Here is a 23,568-nt window from a genome sequence, read left to right as displayed (position 1 = left end):
TAGCACAAACAGCCAGGATGAGAAGCTTAAAGCACCAGAGGAACCTATGAACAGCTAACAGACCCAGAGCCCAGGAAGGACACCAGCTGGCACAACCCCAGCAGCACAGTTACCTCACCTTTTAAACAGCTTGGACCTTAGAGAGGTCCAGCAACTTACAATATATAGTATACACTATAATATAACAGAGTGGTTTTATTTTCACTGACCAAATAACCACATTTGCTCAGGGCCTTCTTGATATGACGCTTTTCTGCTTCCCTGGACACTCTATCTGTGGGGATGGTGTTGGTCACAGTGGAACACCACCAAGTCGTTGGTTCAGGTATGTGGATGGCATCTGGGTGAAGATTAAGTCTCATGATGTACCCCAATTTACTGATCACACATAATGACGGATCCTGATGGATCAGCAAGAGTCTCCATTCTTTTTCTGAGAAAACAATTTTTTTTTGTTTACGGTGACAACTCCCCCCCCCCCCCCCCCCCTCCCTCCCTCCCTCCCCACAATCCTTCCACTGGGTTTGTAAACTGCCTTTGGGATGTGACAAGCACTGGACCCATCACTGGCTGCAGCTTCATGTGCATGGAATGATGTAAATGATGACAAATTTCTTCTTCCCTCATCATGCATGTGACGCTAATCGGTGTAACACATAGTGATGGGCATGTCTTAGCACTTGGCTGAGGGGCTGAGCTGCCCCACCGAATCAGTCAGTAGAATCATACTGCTGTCAGGCCACACAGCACTCTCCTCTAGCTTACAGGCCTCTGTTTACCTTCATTGAGCTACAGTGCTTACCTCTCCCTGTTGCAGTTTGTGAGATACTTGAAGGACATAATTTCCATTTGGCATATGATGTGCTTGTCAATGCCATTAAGCTCTTACACATATCAATGTCAAGCAGATGACTGTGCAGTTATTTCTCAAAGTCTTAAAGTCTGATGAAGCATCTGAGTTTAATGCCCTTAACCCAACTTTTATTTATTCAGTTTAACTAAAAGCACATGTGTGCGGTTCCAGTGAGGAAATGCTAAAGTGCCATACTCATATTGTTCCGATATTGAACAGATTTAACTGACATTTGAGCTACAAATATGTGTATCTGTTGTATTTTTTTAAACTAATATTGTAGTTACCTTACAACAATGTAATCATTATCATATTCTGATCATTATCAGAATCATTATAATAATCATAATAATTTGTCACAGTCACAGTCAGTTATACATGCAGGGTATATATGTCCAGGATGAACTTTCACTCAGTTTACCTTGTACTTTTATCAGTATCAGAATCAATATGGCTTATGGACACAAATATGCTTAAATACCTTCAAAATGACTAAAAGCCCCAACTTACAACTCATACATAACTCTCCAAAGAACAAAGATGTTCCCATTCAGATATGTTCAGATATGTTCCAAGATGTGCCTTGCAGATTCAAACATATGCACCCACTGCAGAGGCAATTCAGTTCTGTAGTGGGAATATCAATTGTATGTGTGTGTGTGTGTGTGTGTGTGTGTATTCACATATTTTAATCCAAAAATTTGTATAATCATTTATCCTGGTTCTTGTGTAAAAACAAATTACATAATTTATGCAGATTTGACAAGAAGATGTTTCCAGGGTAGCGGGCACAGCTGTGACCCACATCTTCATGGTTCACTGTTTGACCAGCCTGATTCACCCGAGAGCTATTGTGGACACAGATCAGCAGGGGGCATGGTATGATGGGAAAACATATTATAATATTTCCTAGATCTGAGAAACCCACAGAGAGGTTATACAAATGAAAGAGCAGAAACTCCTCAAATACAGGGCTCTGGTTAAGCTTGTTCCATTAAGGTTATGCAGCAAACAGCAAGATGTTGAAGTAATTCATGTTTCTAACAAAATATGTCAAATAAAACAGTGACACTGACAAGTAAAACTAAATTGAATTTACCTGAACTGAAATTGAGTAATCTTCTACTCTGATGAGTAAAGGGAATACCATTAGGACACAGTGATGATCTTGTGCTTGGTTTCATACTTTTATCACAAGAGGGCAGTAGTATGTCACTGAAAATTGGCCTCAACTGGGTTCACACAGAATAACTATTTATAAAATTATTATTAAGAGGCTACTTAGAATTTGTCCGAGTTAGTCACAAATAGAATTTTATAAAATATAAAGCTGATTTTCTCCTCAATTTCCAACACTAACCAAATATGACTACAAAAGCCCCCCGACCCCCCCCCCCCCCCCCCACACACACACACACACACACACAAAAACAACCAAATAACAAATACCAAAAATAAAACAAAACAAAACTTCATTGCTCTGTAAGTTGGAGACTTACTGAGCCCAGACACTGCTCCACTAAATCAACTCGCTCTTGTCCTTCCAATTAATTCTTATCCATGACCAGTTTCATCTCCTGCGACATGGCAGGAGAGGGCTGGCTGTGATGGATGTGACATTAACGGGAAATGAAACCAGGGAGATGCAATGCCCCTGTCCAGTAGTGGCATTTGTCACTGCCCTGGTCAGGCAGATTGGGCCAGCCTTAACCAATGACTAAGATTAATGATGACGGTGGCCCTGTCTTTGTCTCCATGTGTTGTTTCCTAAAGCACATCACAGTCTCAAAAGTCTGCCTCATATTAACCCCACACACATCACAGACACAGCATCCACTTGTAAATAGGGGACTCATTGCGTTCATTTCTTCCAGTAATTGTGGTGATATGTATGCCTATTTGATTTAAAAATGACAGTTTTGGCTAAAAAATAAACTTAAACCCAGGAAGACAAAAAGAGTGGAAATTATATATTTTTACACTTAAATTTGAGTGTTTTGCAGCTATCTGGACTGGTGCGCAGTGTGGTGGGAATACCAAATCCTTGTTTATAATGAAGTAATAAAATAACCTTAAATGCACAGAAAACGGCCTTCCTCTGACAGATGAACTAGCCAGGCAGACTCAGATGGATGGGGGTTTGGGCCAATGGTATAGGAGTTCAGGGAAGCAGCATATACGCCTGGTCATCCATCATTCGCTGACACATCCAGTTATCTTCACCACATATACATGCAGATGTAATGCTGTGTTTGATCAGTAATCTGGCAATTCCTAGACAACACACATTTAAAGTTATATAACAGCTTGTTTTGATGAAGACTATCTGAATGATCTTGTTGATGATATTCACTAACCACCAATGTGTGCTAAATTCTGAAGGTACCACAGAGAGCATAATCCACTATTAAGGTCAGTCATATTAAGAGTGTAATATGTACCCATATTTAAAAGAGTCTCCATTTTACTCATGCTTGGCCAAGTGCCATCATTACATGTGGCCCAGTAATATCTGTAAAATGTTGCAAACATGCAGTTGATGCACCTGGCATGGTTGTGCATTGGTAGTCTGTAGGTGTAGGCTTTGCACGCCAATATCTTCCTGTAGCTGTATGCTGTTGCCAGGGGGTGTGTCACAAATTGAATATACACGGAGTGCAGAATTATTAGGCAAATGAGTATTTTGTCCACATCATCCTCTTCATGCATGTTGTCTTACTCCAAGCTGTATTTGCTCGAAAGCCTACTACCAATTAAGCATATTAGGTGATGTGCATCTCTGTAATGAGAAGGGGTGTGGTCTAATGACATCAACACCCTATATCAGGTGTGCATAATTATTAGGCAACGTCCTTTCCTTTGGCAAAATGGGTCAAAAGAAGGACTTGACAGGCTCAGAAAAGTCAAAAATAGTGAGATATCTTGCAGAGGGATGCAGCAGTCTCAAAATTGCAAAGCTTCTGAAGCGTGATCATCGAACAATCAAGCGTTTCATTCAAAATAGTCAACAGGGTCGCAAGAAGCGTGTGGAAAAACCAAGGCGCAAAATAACTGCCCATGAACTGAGAAAAGTCAAGCGTGCAGCTGCCAAGATGCCACTTGCCACCAGTTTGGCCATATAATTCAGAGCTGCAACATGACTGGAGTGCCCAAAAGCACAAGGTGTGCAATACTCAGAGACATGGCCAAGGTAAGAAAGGCTGAAAGACGACCACCACTGAACAAGACACACAAGCTGAAACGTCAAGACTGGGCCAAGAAATATCTCAAGACTGGTTTTTCTAAGGTTTTATGGACTGATGAAATGAGAGTGAGTCTTGATGGGCCAGATGGATGGGCCCGTGGCTGGATTGGTAAAGGGCAGAGAGCTCCAGTCCGACTCAGACGCCAGCAAGGTGGAGGTGGAGTACTGGTTTGGGCTGGTATCATCAAAGATGAGCTTGTGGGGCCTTTTCTGGTTGAGGATGGAGTCAAGCTCAACTCCCAGTCCTACTGCCAGTTTCTGGAAGACACCTTCTTCAAGCAGTGGTACAGGAAGAAGTCTGCATCCTTCAAGAAAAACATGATTTTCATGCAGGACAATGCTCCATCACACGCGTCCAAGTACTCCACAGCGTGGCTGGCAAGAAAGGGTATAAAAGAAGAAAAACTAATGACATGGCCCCCTTGTTCACCTGATCTGAACCCCATTGAGAACCTGTGGTCCATCATCAAATGTGAGATTTACAAGGAGGGAAAACAGTACACCTCTCTGAACAGTGTCTGGGAGGCTGTGGTTGCTGCTGCACGCAATGTTGATGGTGAACAGATCAAAACACTGAAAGAATCCATGGATGGCAGGCTTTTGAGTGTCCTTGCAAAGAAAGGTGGCTATATTGGTCGCTGATTTGTTTTTGTTTTGTTTTTGAATGTCAGAAATGTATATTTGTGAATGTGGAGATGTTATATTGGTTTCACTGGTAAAAATAAATAATTGAAATGGGTATATATTTGTTTTTTGTTAAGTTGCCTAATAATTATGCACAGTAATAGTCACCTGCACACACAGATATCCCCCTAAAATAGCTAAAACTAAAAACAAACTAAAAACTACTTCCAAAAACATTCAGCTTTGATATTAATGAGTTTTTTGGGTTCATTGAGAACATGGTTGTTGTTCGATAATAACATTATTCCTCAAAAATACAACTTGCCTAATAATTCTGCACTCCCTGTAGATAATGTGGAATACCGGCTACTTTTGTCCATGTTTGCAATATAGTTAGTCCTTTATATTTGTCTACCGAAAACATTATCTGTACTTCTGATGCTTTTTTATATTACTATTTTATACCTTTTCATCTATTTGGTGAACTGTGGTGTCACATCTTTACCTGTTCAAACCAGTAGCGGCTCATCAATAGAGGGTGCTAAGCTACTGCCCCCATAAAAATACTGCATGGAAAAAAATCCATCACATTTAATTACAAATATATGATATACCATACAAATAAGAACAGTTTGCTCATACAAAATGTGTGGTAGCCTTCATGTTTGTGGCGGAGGTGTGGTCCCGGGCGCGTCTGCAGGAGAGGAGTGGTGCAGTGGGCTCAACGGGGCGGTGCTGGAGATGCCGGTGAGAACAGCTGTCGGTCCCAGCTGATTTCCCTCTTTTTCCGCTCCTCTCCGTCTCACTATAAAAAGGGAAGGAAACCATTATCAGTCCAAATCGCCATCAGCTGTTCTCACCGGCATCTCCAGCACCGCCCTGTTGAGCCCACTGCACCACTCCTCCCCTGCAGACGCGCCCGGGACCACACCTCCGCCACAATGTCCTTGCTAGAATGCATTTAGTGATCAAACTGCATTACATTATGCGTTAGGTTCTTGTGAATAATATAATTATGTTTCGACTTCCTTTTATGGTTGCCAGCTAAATGGGAGTGGGACAGATTAATATACTTTGCTTGTCCTTCCATGATGGCTCCTCCTCTTCCTCCTCTTTCTTGGGTTTCTGCTGCCTGAGGTATTCACTGAGCAGACAGTCGGTTGGGGCCATCTTCCTGATGTATTCGTGGATGTTCGTTGTTTCATCCTGGACTCTGGTACTGACACTCACTAGTCCCCGGCCTCCTTCCTTCCGCTTAGTGTACAGCCTCAGGGTGCTGGACTTGGGGTGAAACCCTCCGTGCATGGTCCCGAGCTTACTTGTCTTGATGTCAGTGGCTTTTATCTCCTCCTTTGTCCATCTTATTATCCCAGCAGGGTATCTGATCACAGGCAGGGCGTAGGTGTGGATAGCCTGGATCATGTTCTTAATGTATACACATCCAGAAATGCATATACTATTATATATTGTACATATATTTATTAGTTTCAGATGTAGCCATTCTTGTACTTTGCTTGTTTACATTATTGTATTTTGCACAACTCTGTTGCTTGTGAAGCTCGCACACAAGAATTTCACTCACATGTACTCTACCAATGTACCTGCACATGTGATGTGACAATAAAAGTGATTTGATTTGATTTGATTTAATGTTCAGCTGACTCCTCAGGACTTGCCTGACCCTCTGCAGATACTTGGTGGTTGCAGCCTTTCTAGCGGCCTCTTCGTGGTTCCCATTTGCCTGTGGGATCCCCAGGTACTTGTAACTGTCCTCTATGTCTGCAATGTTGTCTTCTGGTAGTTTGATCCCCTCAGTTCTGACTACCTTCCCTCCCTTTGTTATCATCTGACTACACTTCTCCAGTCTGAACTACATTCCGATGTCATTGCTGTATATCCTGGTGGTGTGGATCAGTGAATCGATGTCTCGTTCACTCTTGGGATACAGCTTGATGTCATCCATGTACAGGAGGTGGCTGACAACTGCTCCATTCCGTAGTCAGTATCTGTAGCCAGTCTTGTCAATGATCTCACTGAGGGGGTTCATGCCATTCAGTGAGATCATTGTGGGGACAGAGCATCTTACTTGATGGTGACTTGTACAATGGGCTTGAAGTTTCCCTCCAGTGTTGTACACCATATCCTCACTGAGTTCCTGATAAAGGCTCTTAGGGTCCTGTTGACCTTGTATAGTTCTAGGCATTCCAGGATCCAGATGTGGGGCGCTGAGTAATAGGCCTTCTTGTAGTCAATCCAGGCAGTGCACAGGTTGGTCAGCCTAGTCTTGCAATCTTGGCTGACTACGCCGTCTGCCAGTAGCTGGTGTTTTGCGCCTCTGGTATTCTAGCCAGACCCCACACACCTGCCCCACCAACCTCCCTGGCACTGACCCTTGAGTTCACCTCACCACCCCTCCCCTGCAACTGAGCCATGGACCACACCCCTGCCACTGAGGGTGCTGGTTCTGTGGAGAATAGCTGGTTTATTCTCCTGCCTTCTATCTCTCTGGTGTACCTCTTCAAGCGGCTGTCCAAGGCTGTGAGTGTTTCCTTGGCAGTTTCCAAGGCCTCAGGTATGGACAGCTTCCTGTATTTCCTAGGCACCTACTTCATCGCACCTTTCTGCAGCTCTAATAGTTGGCTAACCTCCCTTCGTGCTACCTTGCATCCCATGATGCACTTCTTCCTCTTCAGTCACATTTCTCACTCTCTATGTGTTAATAGACCTCTCAGCACTGAATCACACTTGTTATTAATCTCTCTCTCTTCCACAGCATGTCATTTGATCCGATCTTCCTTCTCTCACCCCAATCAGTCATGGCAGATGGCTGTCCCTCCCTGAGTTTTTCCTTCCCACTGTCGCCAAAGCGCTTGTGCATAGGGGGTAATATGATAATTTGCCTTGAGGCAACTGTTGTTGTAATTTGGTGCTATGTAAATAAAACTGATTTGAACAGAATTTAATTGAAACGCTCACCCTTGCCTCACACCTACACAAAACAACTACCTCCAGCCCTCACCCCTCCCGTCTGATCCCCTACCTGCACTAAGGATCTGCAAAGAGGATGTGGCTGCTGAGACAGAAAACCAGGAAGGCTGTTGGTGTGTCCCCTTCGTGCCTGAAAGTTTTTACCGGCCAACTAGCCCGCCATCTTCACCTGGATCTTTAACACATCTCTACAGCTGTGTGAAGTGCCCTCCTGCTTGAAACGCTCGACCACCATTCTGATCCCAACGAAGTCCACCATCACAGGATTAAGTGACTACAGGCCTGTCGCCCTAATGTCTGTAGTCATGAAGTGCTTTGGGACTGCACAACATACTGGATTACCTTGACCAACCTGGGACATACACCAGGATACTGTTTGTGGACTTCAGCTCTGCCTTTAGCACCATAATCCCAGATGTCTTCCACCGAAAGCTAACACTGTCCCCGCCTTCACCTTTTAGTGGATTACCAGCTTCCTGATGGACAGGCAGCAGCAGGTGAGGCTAAGGGGGCATCACATCCCACTACTCAGTTTTGCACTTATCGTTTCCTTAGTTTTTTAAGACTTTATTAAACCGAATGTTTCTATTTTTTTTTCTTGGATGAAAAGAGAAAAGTTGAACCAGAGTTTCTTGCTTGTGTGCACAACTTGTGTGTATAACAAATAAAGATTATTCTGATTTTGATTCCTGGCTGTTCCAGTCAGCACCCTAAATTTACCTTGCTCCTCTTGTGTTCATCGGAACGTGAATGTGTGTGAACATTAGAAAGCACGTGTGAATGGGTGAGTAAGACATGTTGTATAAAGCACTTTAAGTGCTCAAAAGGAGTAGAAAAGTCTATTTATCTCTCTAACCTGCTCTGCCAGTCACTCAATTCCAATCAATTCTCCTTTAATCCCCAACCTCGCACACAACTCCCTATAAGACTTTTCATTTGCCACCTCTGTCTTTGCTGTACACCAAGCCTCCCAGTACACTTGTCTACTTTTCTCTTGGTTTCTAATAGTAATCCTGCAGACTACCTAGCTGCAGATACCATTTTGCAGTCTCCTATCTATTTCAGACTGCACATTCTGCACATTCTATGTGCTCCTTCGTGCACACTGTATGTTTCAGTCTAAAAGGTGCCAGATCAAACTCACCTGCTAACACTGAGAAAAAAGTCAGTTGCTATGGTAGCATCTTGTGCATTATATAAACAAACAGCAGAAGCAGGAACAACCTACATATACACAATAATTTTGGTGTAAAAAGATTTTTGTAAGGATTTTATGTAAGGCTTTGGAAGACTCACTGCTAACACATAGATAAGGACTCATTATCATACTTGTATTTTTGTAAAGCTCTCATGCATGTGCCTGGCACAGCCCAGATGCTGTGGAGTCATCGGTCCTGCATGGCTTCCTACTGTGAGGAAGGCATGCAGGAGTCTTTACTCTTCTCTCTCTGTCTCTGTTTCTCTGTCTCTCTCTCACACACACAATGCTAGTTTGGATGTGGCTCATGCTGTTGTAACTAATGCTTTTGTTCATTGCCCTTTATAATCTTTGTAACAGAATTAATAACCTCAGCAGTCCTTTGTCCTAAATAAGGACTTGGTTACTTAGTACACTTAAGCCCTTTTTGGTAGGTGAATCAATCTTTTGCTCCCTAGCCAACATGGCAAATGGACTGATTCTTATATAGCGCTTTTCTGCCCTCCTGGAGTACTCAAAGCGCTCTATACAGCATGCCACATTCACCCATTCTTCTATGCTTTTAAGTGCTTACTATCTACCATTCACACACATTCATACTCCGATAGATGCATCTTGCCCAAGGATATTTGGCATACAAACTGGGGGAGCCAGGGATCGAACCACCAACCTTCCAATCAGTAGATGACCTGCTCTACCTCCTGAGTTACAGCCACCCCCATGCAGTTTGTTTGGCACCACCATGTGCAAAGCGGGACCTAGAAGGAGGAGGAGGGGATGATACCATCTCCAGCTGAGTCTGGTTGAAGGTAACAGTGATGCCTGCCAAGAGAACCCAGGGGACAGGGCTTAATGTGACTGAGGTGGTGGAGCAGAGAAGTCACTGTCCGTCCCTAGGGGATATGAATGTTGATTAAACATGTGCTCAGCCTTGGATATTGAGTAATTGGTTGTGGAGCAAATGTCAAGCATTTGTTAATTTCAGTATTATGTGGGGGTTCATAGTTTGTGATCGGTGAAGGAGGACAGACATGAGACATGTCTGTTTGTTCTCAGTGAGAAAAGGTGCTACTTGTCTTTAGGTGACGAATTCAGTCATATGACTGGAATGTGATATCCAAAAATTACTAAAAAATAAATAGCATTTCTAGCACTGTGAGAGCGAACCAGAAAACCTAGAGAAAACCTATACCGGAGAACAGTTACAATCCTACTGAAAGCCACTCCCTTTTTTACATTAAATTAATTAATTACTGAACGTTTATAACAAGACAAAAATTTTAATTAAATGTCAACATTTTGACCCAAGGAGAACAGGACTTAGTTCCAGGTGAAAGGAACTCTTAATGCTTTAGAATACTAAGAGACACCAGTGCAAAAAGCAAACATAGATGAGCAGGTTTGTAAAGGCAGGAAGGTGAATGCTGTGGCAATATAGTTTAGAGCTGGAAACCATGCTGGGAAGCCTTGCTGGGAATTTGTCTCATATTGGTCAAAAATCATTATTGTCAGTCTGAAAATGTTAGTGCTGATATTAGCATTTTGTCTGAAACAGCAAGGTAGACTTACATTTGTATTCACATATTTCATAAATATACACACTGGATAAGACGTCTTTAAACTTTTCTGTTTGGTAGGAAGGGAGACTTCAGTCAATAAACTTTGACTTCAGTCAAAGTATTGACCGGTATAATGATCTGGTAGGAGAAAGAGGCAACAAACTGAAATGTCATATATTACGCCAGCTAAAGTTTGAGATATGAGTCACTTTTAGTGGTCTGGTACATAATTAAGCCATATTTCTGATAGCATTTAAAGTATTCATCTGATTTGGCGACAGTGACATTGTCTGAGTCTTCCTTCAAAATCTTTATAAAATGTAATCTGACACATTCTTTTCACCCAGACAACTCCTGCAACACTCGCGAATTAGGAGCCCTCACTGTGAATACTGGAAAAAAAAATTCTGCGCCATCATCTGTGCAACCAGAACTGCATACACCTCGTGTTTCTATCACTATTTTGTGTAGGTGCTTTGAGCTCTAAATGCAAAATCTGGATGTGGTTTATTTCTTCCAATCCAATCTAATGAGCATCATCTCTGTCTAGGGATGCAGGCTGTGGTTCTTGAATCTTCTTTGTGTGGCTGGACAGGTGTCTAACTGAATGATGAATGGCCCTGTTTCTCCCCACATAATTGGCTACTCGCTGTTTGGTCTTAGACTGCCTGCATGTCTGCTGGGCAGCTACCTCCATCTGTCAATCAACAACCTGCTGCTGCCTGGCTGGACCTCTGATAGCTATGCTAATGTGCAGTCCTCATGCCCCATTGGCTGAATGTGTGCTGGTCCAAGCTAATCCATTAAAGCGGTGACAGTAATAATCTCTCCCCAAACACAGGGCTCCAAGTGTGCTAAATGTTATTTGACCGTTCCTGTCACATTGGTGCTGCCAAGTGCACCGGTGAGGAGATGGATGAGCCTAGCTCTGGGCACTCATTCATCACCTGCTGACTTGTGTTTTTGTGCTGTATCAATAATTTAAGGGTTTCTGTGATTTTTGATTTGTTTCAATAAAGATTTTTTTTTCTCCGTTTCATTTTGTTTTGGGTAAAATTACTATACATTTGGTGTGTTTATTGTGTAAAATTTAATTTGAAAGTTCATAAATTGTTAGTCACCGTTTTCTTTAATAATGTAAATCGACTTCTTAACCAGCTATGCTTGAAAGAACAGGAACAAAATATATGTAATCAATCCAGCTCTCTTCACAATTACTACTGTTTTCTCACACTGTGTATAAATATGCTTATGTGATGAAATATCACTGACCAGGATTGAATTTTCCGATAAGCAATAATGCTAAGAGTTTATTTTTTACAATAATCGCGCTGCCTTATTGCAGTAAATATAATCAACAATAAAGAGACACGCAAGACCAAATATTTAATCTGTCCTGTGTGTGTGTGTGTGTGTGTGTGTGTGTGTGTGTGTGTGTGTGTGTGTGTGTGTGTGTGTGTGTGTGTTTACGTGCAACACTGGGCCTGGAGCCAGCCACACATGTCAACAATCAAACTCACCTGCTGTTGATAATCCTCATCAGGACCTCACTATTTAACAGAGGGGCTTAGGTTCAGTCAGTGGTGGATTGTTGAGTCTCACAGTCAGTAAAATGCTGGTTCATTAAGGTGAACCTGTCATTTTTCAGAGAGAAGCTAACTAATCATTGTGTCTTGTTTTGCCAGGAACCCTGTGAGGAGAGTGTGGAGGGAGCCGAGCACCCTTTGTAAATACTGCATTGAAAATTGTATATCACACCACAGGCCAAGACAAAATTTGTCTTCTGTCAGCCCCACTCGACCCAGCTGACCCACCTGACCTAACCGCTGTACTTGCAGTTTACCACGATTTAGCTAAAGTGTTTAGCAAAGACCTAGCTCTCTCTCCTGCGTCACCGTCCCCACGACTGTGGCATTGATTTGCTTCCCGGGGCCCTCCCTTCCTACTATCCGTCTATACAGTCTCTCTAAAATGGAGGGGAAAGTCATGGAGTATTATATTACCGATTCTTGGGCTGCCGGGAAAATTCTGTCCATGTTCCCACTTGGTGCAGGTTTTTTTTTTCTTCGTAGAAAAAAAAAGACAAGTCTCTCTGCCCCTGTACCGATTTTTGTGGTTTGAGCAAAATCATGGGAAAAAGAACAAGTACCCTTGCCCTCTTTTGTCTTCAGCTTTTGAGTTACTGCAAGGAGTTACTATGTTCACCAAGCTTCATTTACGTAATTCTTACCATCCTCTCAGAATCAGAGAGGGAGATGAATGGAATCGAATAGCTGGTTATGCCATTTGGACTCAGTAATGTAAATAGTACAGAGAGTAAAGTACAGATACCTGAAAATTCTACTTAAATACTTTAACAAAGTATTTATACTTTACCACATCTGAAAACCAGATGCGAAATTCATACTATGCATTAATAGCACTGGTATGAGTCATCCACCAAAGCAACATCCATCCTTTAACTATTGAAGCGTAGTTTGTCATTTTGGGTATGAGACATGTAATTTTAATTAATCTTTTAAAATTCACTTTAGTTTGTCTTTGAACTCAAAAGTTCAAAGACAAACTAAAAAATCTAGGTTCTCTTAAAAAGTATATGTACTGTATGTACGGCTGCAAATTTTTGGTTACCAACTTGTAAATCTTGTTCATATCCCAGTCAGCATTCCCAAATGAGAATCTATGAAAGTTCTTGCATGTCCAATGGGGCATTTATAAAGGGACTGCAGAGGCAAAAAAGCCACATTTCAGCCAAAATAAAATTCATGCCAACGTGATCAATGTTAACGAAATGGCTTTGGCCATCATGCTCACTTATGATAATACTGAATTCATTAAAGTGACTGGAAATGCCACAAGAGCAGTGCAAAAAAGTGTGATGTGAAATCAGTCATGAATAAAACATGAAAATAAACTGCACAAATAGCCAATGACTGAGGAAAAACAAATGAAAGTTCCTATCTAGAAAATGTATGCTCATACAAAACTTAGTGGCCTGTGGCAAACTTTGCCAATTATGCTTTAGGAAATTTTCGAAATTAAAGAGAGATCGTTTTATAATTCTTTTAAGTAATAGATATTTATGACTGTCAGTATCATTCAACACAGTCAGATATGCAGCAACTAAGAGTTTAAGTACACACATTTACGTATTTAAGCAGAAACTATTCTCAATTCCAATCAATCAACAGTATGGTTCCACAGGTAACAATGTCAGTCACTGAGGTGTGTAAAACACCAATTTCTTCTTCTTCTTCTTCTTCTTCTTCTTTTTTACTGTTGAGAATCTGATGTAAGTGGTCGTGGTGTACTGTCTCTTTGAAATGGTTCTGTTAGGTGTCATTGCAGGCAAAGGACAGAGGCACTGCCACCCATGAGAACTTCGTATTGAGAGGATTCATTTCATCAAGAAGAGCATTCATTGTGGAGCCAAATTGTTTCCACTGAGTCCACCCTTGACTACTTGGATTGAAGCCCGAGAAACTCTGAGGAAAACTGTCTGTTTCTACACAGTACTATCTCACACAAGCAGCACTGCTCGTTGCTGTAATCTAATTTTTTTTAAAAACCCGGAGGATCTGGAAATGCTTCACATCAGATGCTGTCACACCACCCCAGTGCTGCTGTCATCAGCACTGCTGTGTGAGCAACAGCGGTGAGCACTATTGTAATGTAAGGATTGAGAAAAGTGGCTGTGAGTTCAGAAACTTTACAGTCTTGCCCCCTTCCTCATCCCTTGCTGCTTCATGTACACCAAAGCCCTGCACATCTGTCCTTTGTGTGCATCCATCAGCCCAGACACACAGCTTAAATGATGGTTCAATCCCTGGCTATTCCAGTCTGCATGCCAAAGTATCCTTGGGCAAGATATTGGACCACACACTCACAAAAGTGAAATTGAGTGGTTGATACATTCACAAGAGTCTAACATGTAATTTGTAAAATTTGTAAAACAAAATACTTTTATGTTTCTATAGTGAACGTAATTTATTCATGTACAATCTGAATGAAATTCAACAACTTAAAACTAAATTTCTTTTATTTTTTTATTTTTTATTCTTTTTTTAGTGAGAGTGGTTAGAGTCCTGGACTTGTGATATCACAAGATCTTGCGAGATTTAAAATTTTAGGGAAATCGCTCGGTTTATAAGACGCTGAAAAGCATACAGACACCACATGTACGATATTGTGATTTATACGGGAGGATCGGCTGCTTGCGTCGGCGGCTAGGTGGCTGCAGTCCGCGGAGTTGGAGGGTGAGGCATGCATGCTGGCAAAAGTAGCCCTGGAACAGTTTGCAGAGGGCCTGGTTGGGAAGTGGCACACTGTGTCCGCTGCTATAGACCGGCGAGCCTGGAAGTTGGGGTCACTCTTGCCACAGAGAGCAGCTCAGATACCAGGGAAGAAGTGCTGGAAGTGTGGGCTGCTGGGACACCTGAGTTGGCACAGGTGTTCTGCATCGCTGGGGCTCTGGCACCAAAAAGGACGTACAGCATTCTGGTAAGGTGTCACCAGGCTTTGGTGGACACGGGCTACATGCAGACTATGATCCTCCAGACTCTGGTTCATCCCAAGGCATTACTGGAGGCAGAGTGGGTGAAGGTTAAATGTGTGTATGGGGACATCCACAAATATTCCACAGTGCTGCTGGTTACTAAATTTAAACTTTTCCACATTTTGTCACATTACAGGCACAAACACGAATCAATTTCATTGGAATTTCACGTGAAAGACCAACACAAAGTGGTGTACACGTGAGAAGTGGAACGAAAATCGTATATGATTCCAAACATCTTTTACAAATAAATAACTGCAAAGTGGGGTGTGCGTAATTATTCAGCCCCCTTTGGTCTGAGTGCAGTCAGTTGCCCATAGACATTGCCTGATGAGTGCTAATGACTAAATAGAATGCACCTGTGTGTAATCTAATGTCAGTACAAATACAGCTGCTCTGTGACGGCCTCAGAGGTTGTCTAAGAGAATATTGGGAGCAACAACACCATGAAGTCCAAAGAACACACCAGACAGGTCAGGGATAAAGTTATTGAGAAATTTAAAGCAGGCTTAGGCTACAAAAAGATTTCCCAAGCCTCGAATATCCCACGGAGCACTGTTCAAGCCATCATTCAGAAATGGAAGGAGTATGGCACAACTGTAAACCTACCAAGACAAGGCAGTCCACCTAAACTCACAGGCTGAACAAGGAGAGCGCTGATCAGAAATGCAGCCAAGAGACCCATGGCGACTCTGGACGAGCTGCAGAGATCTACAGCTCAGGTGGGGGAATCTGTCCATAGGACAACTATTAGTTGTGCACTGCACAAAGTTGGCCTTTATGGAAGAGTGGCAAGAAGAAAGCCATTGTTAACAGAACACCATAAGAAGTCCCGTTTGCAGTTTGCTACAAGCCATGTGGGGGACACGGCAAACATGTGGAAGAAGGTGCTCTGGTCAGATGAGACCAAAATGGAACTTTTTTGCCAAAATGCAAAACACTATGTGTGGTGGAAAACTAACACTGCACATCACTCTGAACACACCATCCCCACTGTCAAATATGGTGGTGGCAGCATCATGCTTTGGGGGTGCTTCTCTTCAGCAGGGACAGGGAAGCTGGTCAGAGTTGATGGGAAGATGGATGGAGCCAAATACAGGGCAATCTTGGAAGAAAACCTCTTGGAGTCTGCAAAGACTTGAGACTGGGGCGGAGGTTCACCTTCCAGCAGGACAACGACCCTAAACATAAAGCCAGGGCAACAATGGAATGGTTTAAAACAAAACATATCCATGTGTTAGAATGGCCCAGTCAAAGTCCAGATCTAAATCCAATCGAGAATCTGTGGCAAGATCTGAAAACTGCTGTTTGCAAACGCTGTCCATCTAGTCTGACTGAGCTGGAGCTGTTTTGTAAAGAAGAATGGGCAAGGATTTCAGTCTCTAGATGTTCAAAGCTGGTAGAGACATTCCTTAAAAGACTGGCAGCTGTAATTGCAGTGGAGCGGTTTTACATGACTGACTTTCTGACTTTCTACACTCTTGGAGCACTCGGGGCCCTTTATACAACATGCCTCATTCACCAGTTCATACAAACACTTTTTTCTGTGCTTAAATGCTTTGTATCTATTCTATCTGCCCCTGCCTGAGCCTGGTTCTGCTGGAAGTCTCTTCCTGTGAAAAGGGAGTTTTTCCTTACCATTATCTCCAAAGCGCTTGGTCATAGGGGGTCATATGATTTTGGGGGTTTTCTGTTTTCTTTTTATTATTGTCGGGTCTTTACCTTACACTGTTGTTGTGATATTTCTATATAAATAAAGTTGAATAGAAATTGAATGTATCTCTTGCCACATTCTTACTTTGATGGATGCATCTGAAAGCAATTTGGGGTTAGTATCTTGGATGAAGACTGGAGCAGCCAGGGATCAAACCATGAACCTTCCAATTAGTTGTTCTCATTTTACGCATTCAGGAACATAAAGCTGTACCAAATGTGATATGAGGTTGGCCTTTGTGACAAGTGAGAAATGTTCCACCCTTTAATAGATGTATTTATGGAAATATTCACAAATTATTCACTCACTTCGGTATTCTGAGTCTATATTCTTTGTTAATGAAGGATACATTCCTTAAAAAGCATTTATTTTGGTTATCCTTTGTTTTGGGGAGAACATAACACAGAACTGCAACACTTTCTTTTTTTTTTTAATCTGTAAAGAAATTTTCTGCTTTATGCCAGCAGCCTAAATGGAGCTTACTTGGATCAATAGATATCAAATAGAGAGTAAATTATCTGAATGGAATTTAATGGACCTCTTGTGTAGGTAAACAATACAGCCAGTAGTAAATTTCTCTGCATGAGGAGTTTGGAGACGGAGGGTTGGTGGTTGGGAGCAGTGGGGTCAGGGGTTGTAGAGATGTGTTAACTATAGTGTGAGGAACTGTCAAACAGACTGGACAACAGTGGCTACAAAAATGTCAGGTGAAAAAACTGGGACGACATGTGTCACTTTAATTCCAGAGCAAAGGCCACTGCTGCAAGTTTAATGTCCAGAGTGCCTGTCCAAATCCTCATCTGTCTCACACTAATCAGTAGGAAAACATTTATATTCAGAGCCTCGTGGACAGAGCTGCAGGGGAAGAAGGGTCTGGCTGACATAAAATACTGATTTCTTTATAAAACTCAGGGAATGTGACACTGATGGTCTGAGTTAGGCAAGAATATCTTTCACTGACAAGACACCGGAGAGTGACACCGGCTGGGATCACGCCCGCCATGATTTCCTCCTCTTCCTGTTATTACTCCTGCCCCATCTTACAATAAGCTATTTATTAAATAATTAAGATTTATATTATTCTTTTTTAAATGTTCATCTATGTCAGTGCATACAATACTACTAAAAATACTACTATAATATTCTATTATGCTATATGCTGGGTACATGTGTGTTTATAGCTGTTGGGAATCATAAAATTAAATGGACTTATATAGCCATTTTCTAGTCTCATTAACCACAATTTAGATAAAGGCTTCTCTCCACACTTTATTTTACTTATTCTACATTTACGCAGCAAGCGTGCTCAACCACTGTCCCATTCAAATATTCATCCACATCAAGAGAAATTTAAGGAGAATCAAAGAGGTAAACCATATGGAAACAGTCACACTACATCCCAGAAGCACACGTAAACTAACACTGTGTTGATGCATGCCCAATCATCCAGGTAAGGAAATCCCCAAAAGTTGATTCTGTTCATCTGGACATAGTGTTTTCAGTGGGAGAAATGTGCAGTGTTAATTAATACTCCACATTTACTTTCATCAGCACATGTATGCTCAAACCAAAATGATTCAGAGAAAGAAAGATTGAGTTGGCGCAAATACCGCATGCATTAAGTAATGGGTGCAGTGCATCAGCAGTATATTATCTAGGACAGTGGCTAGGGCTTGTTGACAGGATGAAGACATGATTGAGAAAATGAGACCTCAAGGAATGACCAAGTCATCAGCACCACCAACTCTTTTCTCAAAACACCTTCTTTCGATGTATTTATGTCTTATCATTTGCCGTGAAACCCACAGTAAACTCACCATGTGGGGGGTTTCAGTTCTCTTTGGACTAATTCTCTTTGCTTTTTTCTTCATTTAATTAAATTATTCATGTCTTTGTATTTATGATAAACTGTTTAGGACAAGCATCTGGATTATTTAAAATAAGGCAGGTGCCATCATTCCACTGGTATGTGGTGGTGGATACAAGGTCCAGTTTTTTGACCATTTCATTCACTCTTTCACTTTTATGTGCACAGGTGCATGTAAATAAATAGAACATCCATCCATACATACATGCATTTTCTTCCACTTATCCAGGTTTGGATGTGGGGCAGCAAGTCTAAGCAGAAAATCCCAGACCTCTTTCACCTTGGTCAACTCCCCAGCTCATGCATAAAGCAAATAATCTATGTATTGCCATTCATGGAATTAATTTTCTTGCACATAATTTTAACAACTTGTGTGCTTATTAGTAGAAACCATGCACACAAAGAAGCCATCATACTGGCAAGAGTGTCAAAGCTTAATTTTGCTTTCTCAAACCAACCTGACTTTTGACCCTTTGGAGGGCAGAGCACAAATACTGAAAACTTTCACTGGATTATTTTAATGCTCAAAAAATCTTAAAAACCAGAGGATTCTAAGGTGAGTTCTGAGGCCTCGACACTATTGTCCCATTAGTCTCTTATACTGTATCACAATACTGCATACTTCATTATGATTTTAAAATGATTTTTAAAATGATTTTTGCACTTAATGCAAGATATTTTTGCTTGAAATAAGTTTAAAAAAATTTTTGCCAATGGAACAAATGAAAATTCTTCAGATCCAAGATGCACTGTCTAAAAACAAGTTCCCATATCTCACTGAAATGTTACTCTGTAGCTGATTGTGTCTCATTTTAAGTGTGATGAGATATTTTGACTAGAAATTAGACAAATATACTTGATAAGATTTTGAGTTTTGCAGTGCACTGTGTTGGAGACAGACTGATCTTATGATATTCAGCTGGAAGTATACTCATGGTCTCAGCCTTGCTGCCATTTGAGACAAGGTAATTGTTACAGAGCCAATTACCCGAACCCAACTGACTTTCTACAATTTTTCTAATAATTTACTAACAAATGGCAATTTTGAAATAGGCTGATAATTATCAGTTGAGCTGGCATCAAGATTAGTTTTCTTTAGTAGAGGAGTTACCTCAGCATGTTTAAATCACAAGCTTGCCTCCATGAGCTATTAATAATAGACAGCAATGTGGAATCAGTGTTGGCGAGAGTCCCAGATAGGACAGAAGGAGGTAACATGTTCAAAGAGGGTTTCACCTCAGTGCTCTGAGTCGTAATTGATAAACGACTCAGGGCACTGAGGCCCATCTTCATAAAGGGAGGAACTTTTTAGACCTCAAGTCTATAATCTTTACTTACAGTGTGATTAAGAAATATGTTACAGTCTTGATCAGAAACTAATACAGTTGGTCAGTCAATGCTGAACACAACTGGTTCCTTATGCCCTGGTTCCTACCTTGAATATGGATATTTCTCCACAGTGAGTTGAAGACTTTCTTTAGTACACATCTCCAACTTCTCAAAAGTAGGGTTACTAACAAAATCATATAAACTGATCCAAACTAGGCTAATTTAAAAGCAATGTCCAAACTACAGAGTGTGATTAACGGATGGATTCTCCTGCTCAGTACCCTGGCAAAGAGTTTCTCTTAGTGTGACCCATGTAATTAGAGCACACTCTCTGGTCCCGCTTCTTAAAAATAGGAGCCACCATCCCAGCCTGAAAGGCACTGCCCAAAATTTCCACCCAATGCTTCAGATACATGTTAACCAAGACAGGCCAACACAATCAAGATGCTTGAAGTGCTCAAGGCAAATCTTATCCACCTGAGGGGACCTGCTACTAAGGAGCTGTTAAAATGCCTCAGTGACCTCAGTCCTTGTGATGGTCAAGTTGTGCCCTTGTCCACAGACCTTGCTTCCTCAATGTCATAGGAATTGAAGTATTCCTTTGAATGCATAACTACATCCTCAGTCAGCGGCACCCCATCCCCACTATACACAGTGCTACTGGATCACTTATGGTTTGTCAGAATTGCTTCATGGCCAACTGAAAGGCTTAGTCCAAGGCTCCACTTGGCCTGCCCGTACCTATATTTTGCACGGACAAGCTCAGGCTTCTTCTTCATGCGAGAAGTGACATTCCATGTCCCAGGAGCTATTTCCAATGGTAGAAATTGAATTCTAGGGCATCCACATTTGGGTGCTGGCCACATTGCACCCGATCTCTATGACACCTTCTGCAGGTGATGAGCTCACAACAGGATGGGCCAATGTTACTTCTTCTGGCTGCATCTGAGTGGACCCTGTGGCTCAGGCGCAATCCATCGAGCTGCCTCAACATGCCTGAATCCAGGATGTTTCTATATTTTGATGATTGAAATCATCAAAATTCAAATTATTACAGTAATTCCTAAGATGATTCAAAAATGATTTACAGTATTTACAGTACAGAAACGTCCAGCTTTTGAAAATTACATTAATTTGTAAACCCAATACTCAATAACTCTTTATCGTATAAAATGTAGTGTGGTGTGGAGGCATCACATCGTGGCATTGCTGAGGCAATACTGTAGCTCAGGTTACTTTGCTGACTTTTTGTGACTTAGTTGACTTGTAGAAGCTGTAAGCAACTGTCAGCAGCAGTCTTTCAGTGATTCTGGTTGTGTGTCTTGAAATAGACAGGTACGTGCTGTTTATACTTTTTGAATATTAATGTAACAAAACTTGAAATACTGTTACGGAATTTTTTAGCAGTAGGCCAAGTTTATCAGAGTTAAATTAGAAAAATCCTTAATCAAATGAAACATTGTAGCTTCCATGTACTAGAATATTGATTTTTTTTTTATTTATTTTTTTTACTTTCTGAAATAGCCGATGAATGATGGACTGTTTTACAATATTCTGTTTGTTGGTTTTTTGCATGTGACTCTCTCGTGGGCAGTAAATAATTGTGGTATTTCTGTCATAAAATATGTATTATGTCATGAATGACACCATTTCTTTTAAAAGGGAAATTAAAGGGAAAGAGTGTTTAGCAATCTCCGGCTCACAGTTTGTGCGCTCATGAACTTTCCCGGGAGTTACCGTTTAATGTTCTGCTCAGTCATTTGGTAGAGCACATTTTGAGTCCCTATGTTTTTCTGAAACATGCACTGAAATTAACTTAAGCTGTTTCAGCAATTTCTACCACTTGCTTTTGATCTGTTATTGTCAAAAGATCCACTGGATGTCAATCTGCCTTTAAGTGGTAGACCTCATCTATTAGCTTCCTTACAGGAAGTTAAACAACAACAAAGGGACGCTAGAAATGTGTGGACTCTGTTTGGACTTTTGTTTTTTTAGAAAGAAATAAAAACTCTCCTGATCATTTATTGGTATTTATATTATACGTTTATTTCTACTACATGAAATTAATACTAGAATGATTTCATAAGTATGCTTAAAAGCATATCTAAAAACATTTTCAACCAAATAATTAAATTGTCATTTAGGTGCACAGGTAGCAATGCTGAGATGATCAACTTATAATGCTGAAGAAATTTGTAAAATCTGAAAATTTACTGTTCATCACATTTAATCCTATTTGATCTAATACTTGAAAAATATATGTTAAATGTCTAGAGAAAAATATGCAGATCTATTTCCATTGTGGGTAATTCTAGTGCCTGGCATATATTGGTGCACTGACATGTTACAAATTTATTAACACTGCATGGCATATCATTTTTGGTTTTTATTTTATCCTAACAAATAGATAGGATAGGATAGGATAAGGCCATGCAGTCTGATGTCTGTGGGATCATGCCTCTTTTGACTGTTAAACTGTAGAGCAAAGAGAAAGATATCCATACACTGCTGATGGCTGATTTGTGCCTAAAGTCGACATATAGCAGGTACTGATCTTTCTGACATGCTAGTACACATGTACAAGATACCAGCATGGTCAAGATATATATGTCCATCCTTCCACTTATCAATGTTTGGATACATCTTTGACCTATGCACCAAATACAGCTAAGTTGTCTGTAAGGGAGATTATGACCTATTGTGCAAGAAACCAATATCTCTTAAAAGGATTTGATTGCAGTCAACCACAATTTGAAGCAAATCAACATGACAGCATCTAGAACTGACCAACCATCATCCTCCTCTAGACACATTGATACATCGCCAGACCCTCACAACCACTATCAAATGTGTGTTAGCACAAGTGCAGACATTTGCCATGTCGATGTGACAAAATGGAATGGTGCTAATTATGTCACAATTGTTTGTAAAGGTGTAAATCCCAGAAATACAATATGTTTCTTGACTTGAATGTACACCAACAGTGTTTTGAGAAATACCTCCCACAAATATAAGGATTCTAAAGCCCCAACACTTAATGTTTCAGGTGGTTCTCTTGAGCAAGGATTACAGCTTTTGCTGGGAAGTTTTAAGAGAGTCCAAGAATTTTATTTGATTTTCTCTTATCTGGTTATGTATTCGGAGTTTTAGCACTAACAGAATTTCAACAATTTAGTTGAGGCCTCTATTTTAAAATTGTAGGGTTGTTTAAATAAAAAATAAAATAAAGACTCTTGTTACTGTTGCCTCAACTGAGTAAGAAAAATACAAAGACATTTTTTTCATTGTTTTGTTTCGCCCTGACAGCGGTTCTTCTAATTTGGGGCTATTGAATTTATTAGCTATCTTATAGAAATGAAAACATAATTAGGCTCAAAGCACTTAAAAGCCACATTTATATAGTGCTTCACTATATGCACGGTAAGCATTTTATCTAACTCATAGCCACTGCGAGTTCCGTAGGTTTGCCGTTATTTCAACCTATAATATTAAAGGTTTGTTCTTCGACGGCTTCGGCGCTTTGCTTTTATGAGGAAAAAGCAAAGCTCGTGCATCATGTGATACAGCTTTCTGCTCGAGCTCTGACCCATATTTCAAATAGATTTGCCTTCGTTTCCGACAGCCTTCAAAACGCATT

This window comes from Aulonocara sp. 'chitande type north' Nkhata Bay, linkage group LG15 (genome assembly GCF_057382095.1).
Source record: "Aulonocara sp. 'chitande type north' Nkhata Bay isolate Kocher_YH1m ecotype deep benthic linkage group LG15, A_spYH_male_GT1.1, whole genome shotgun sequence".
NCBI classification, from domain to species: Eukaryota; Metazoa; Chordata; class Actinopteri; order Cichliformes; family Cichlidae; genus Aulonocara; species Aulonocara sp. 'chitande type north' Nkhata Bay.
The sequence above is the reverse complement of the archived record's forward strand: the minus strand, read 5'-3'. Positions refer to the sequence as shown.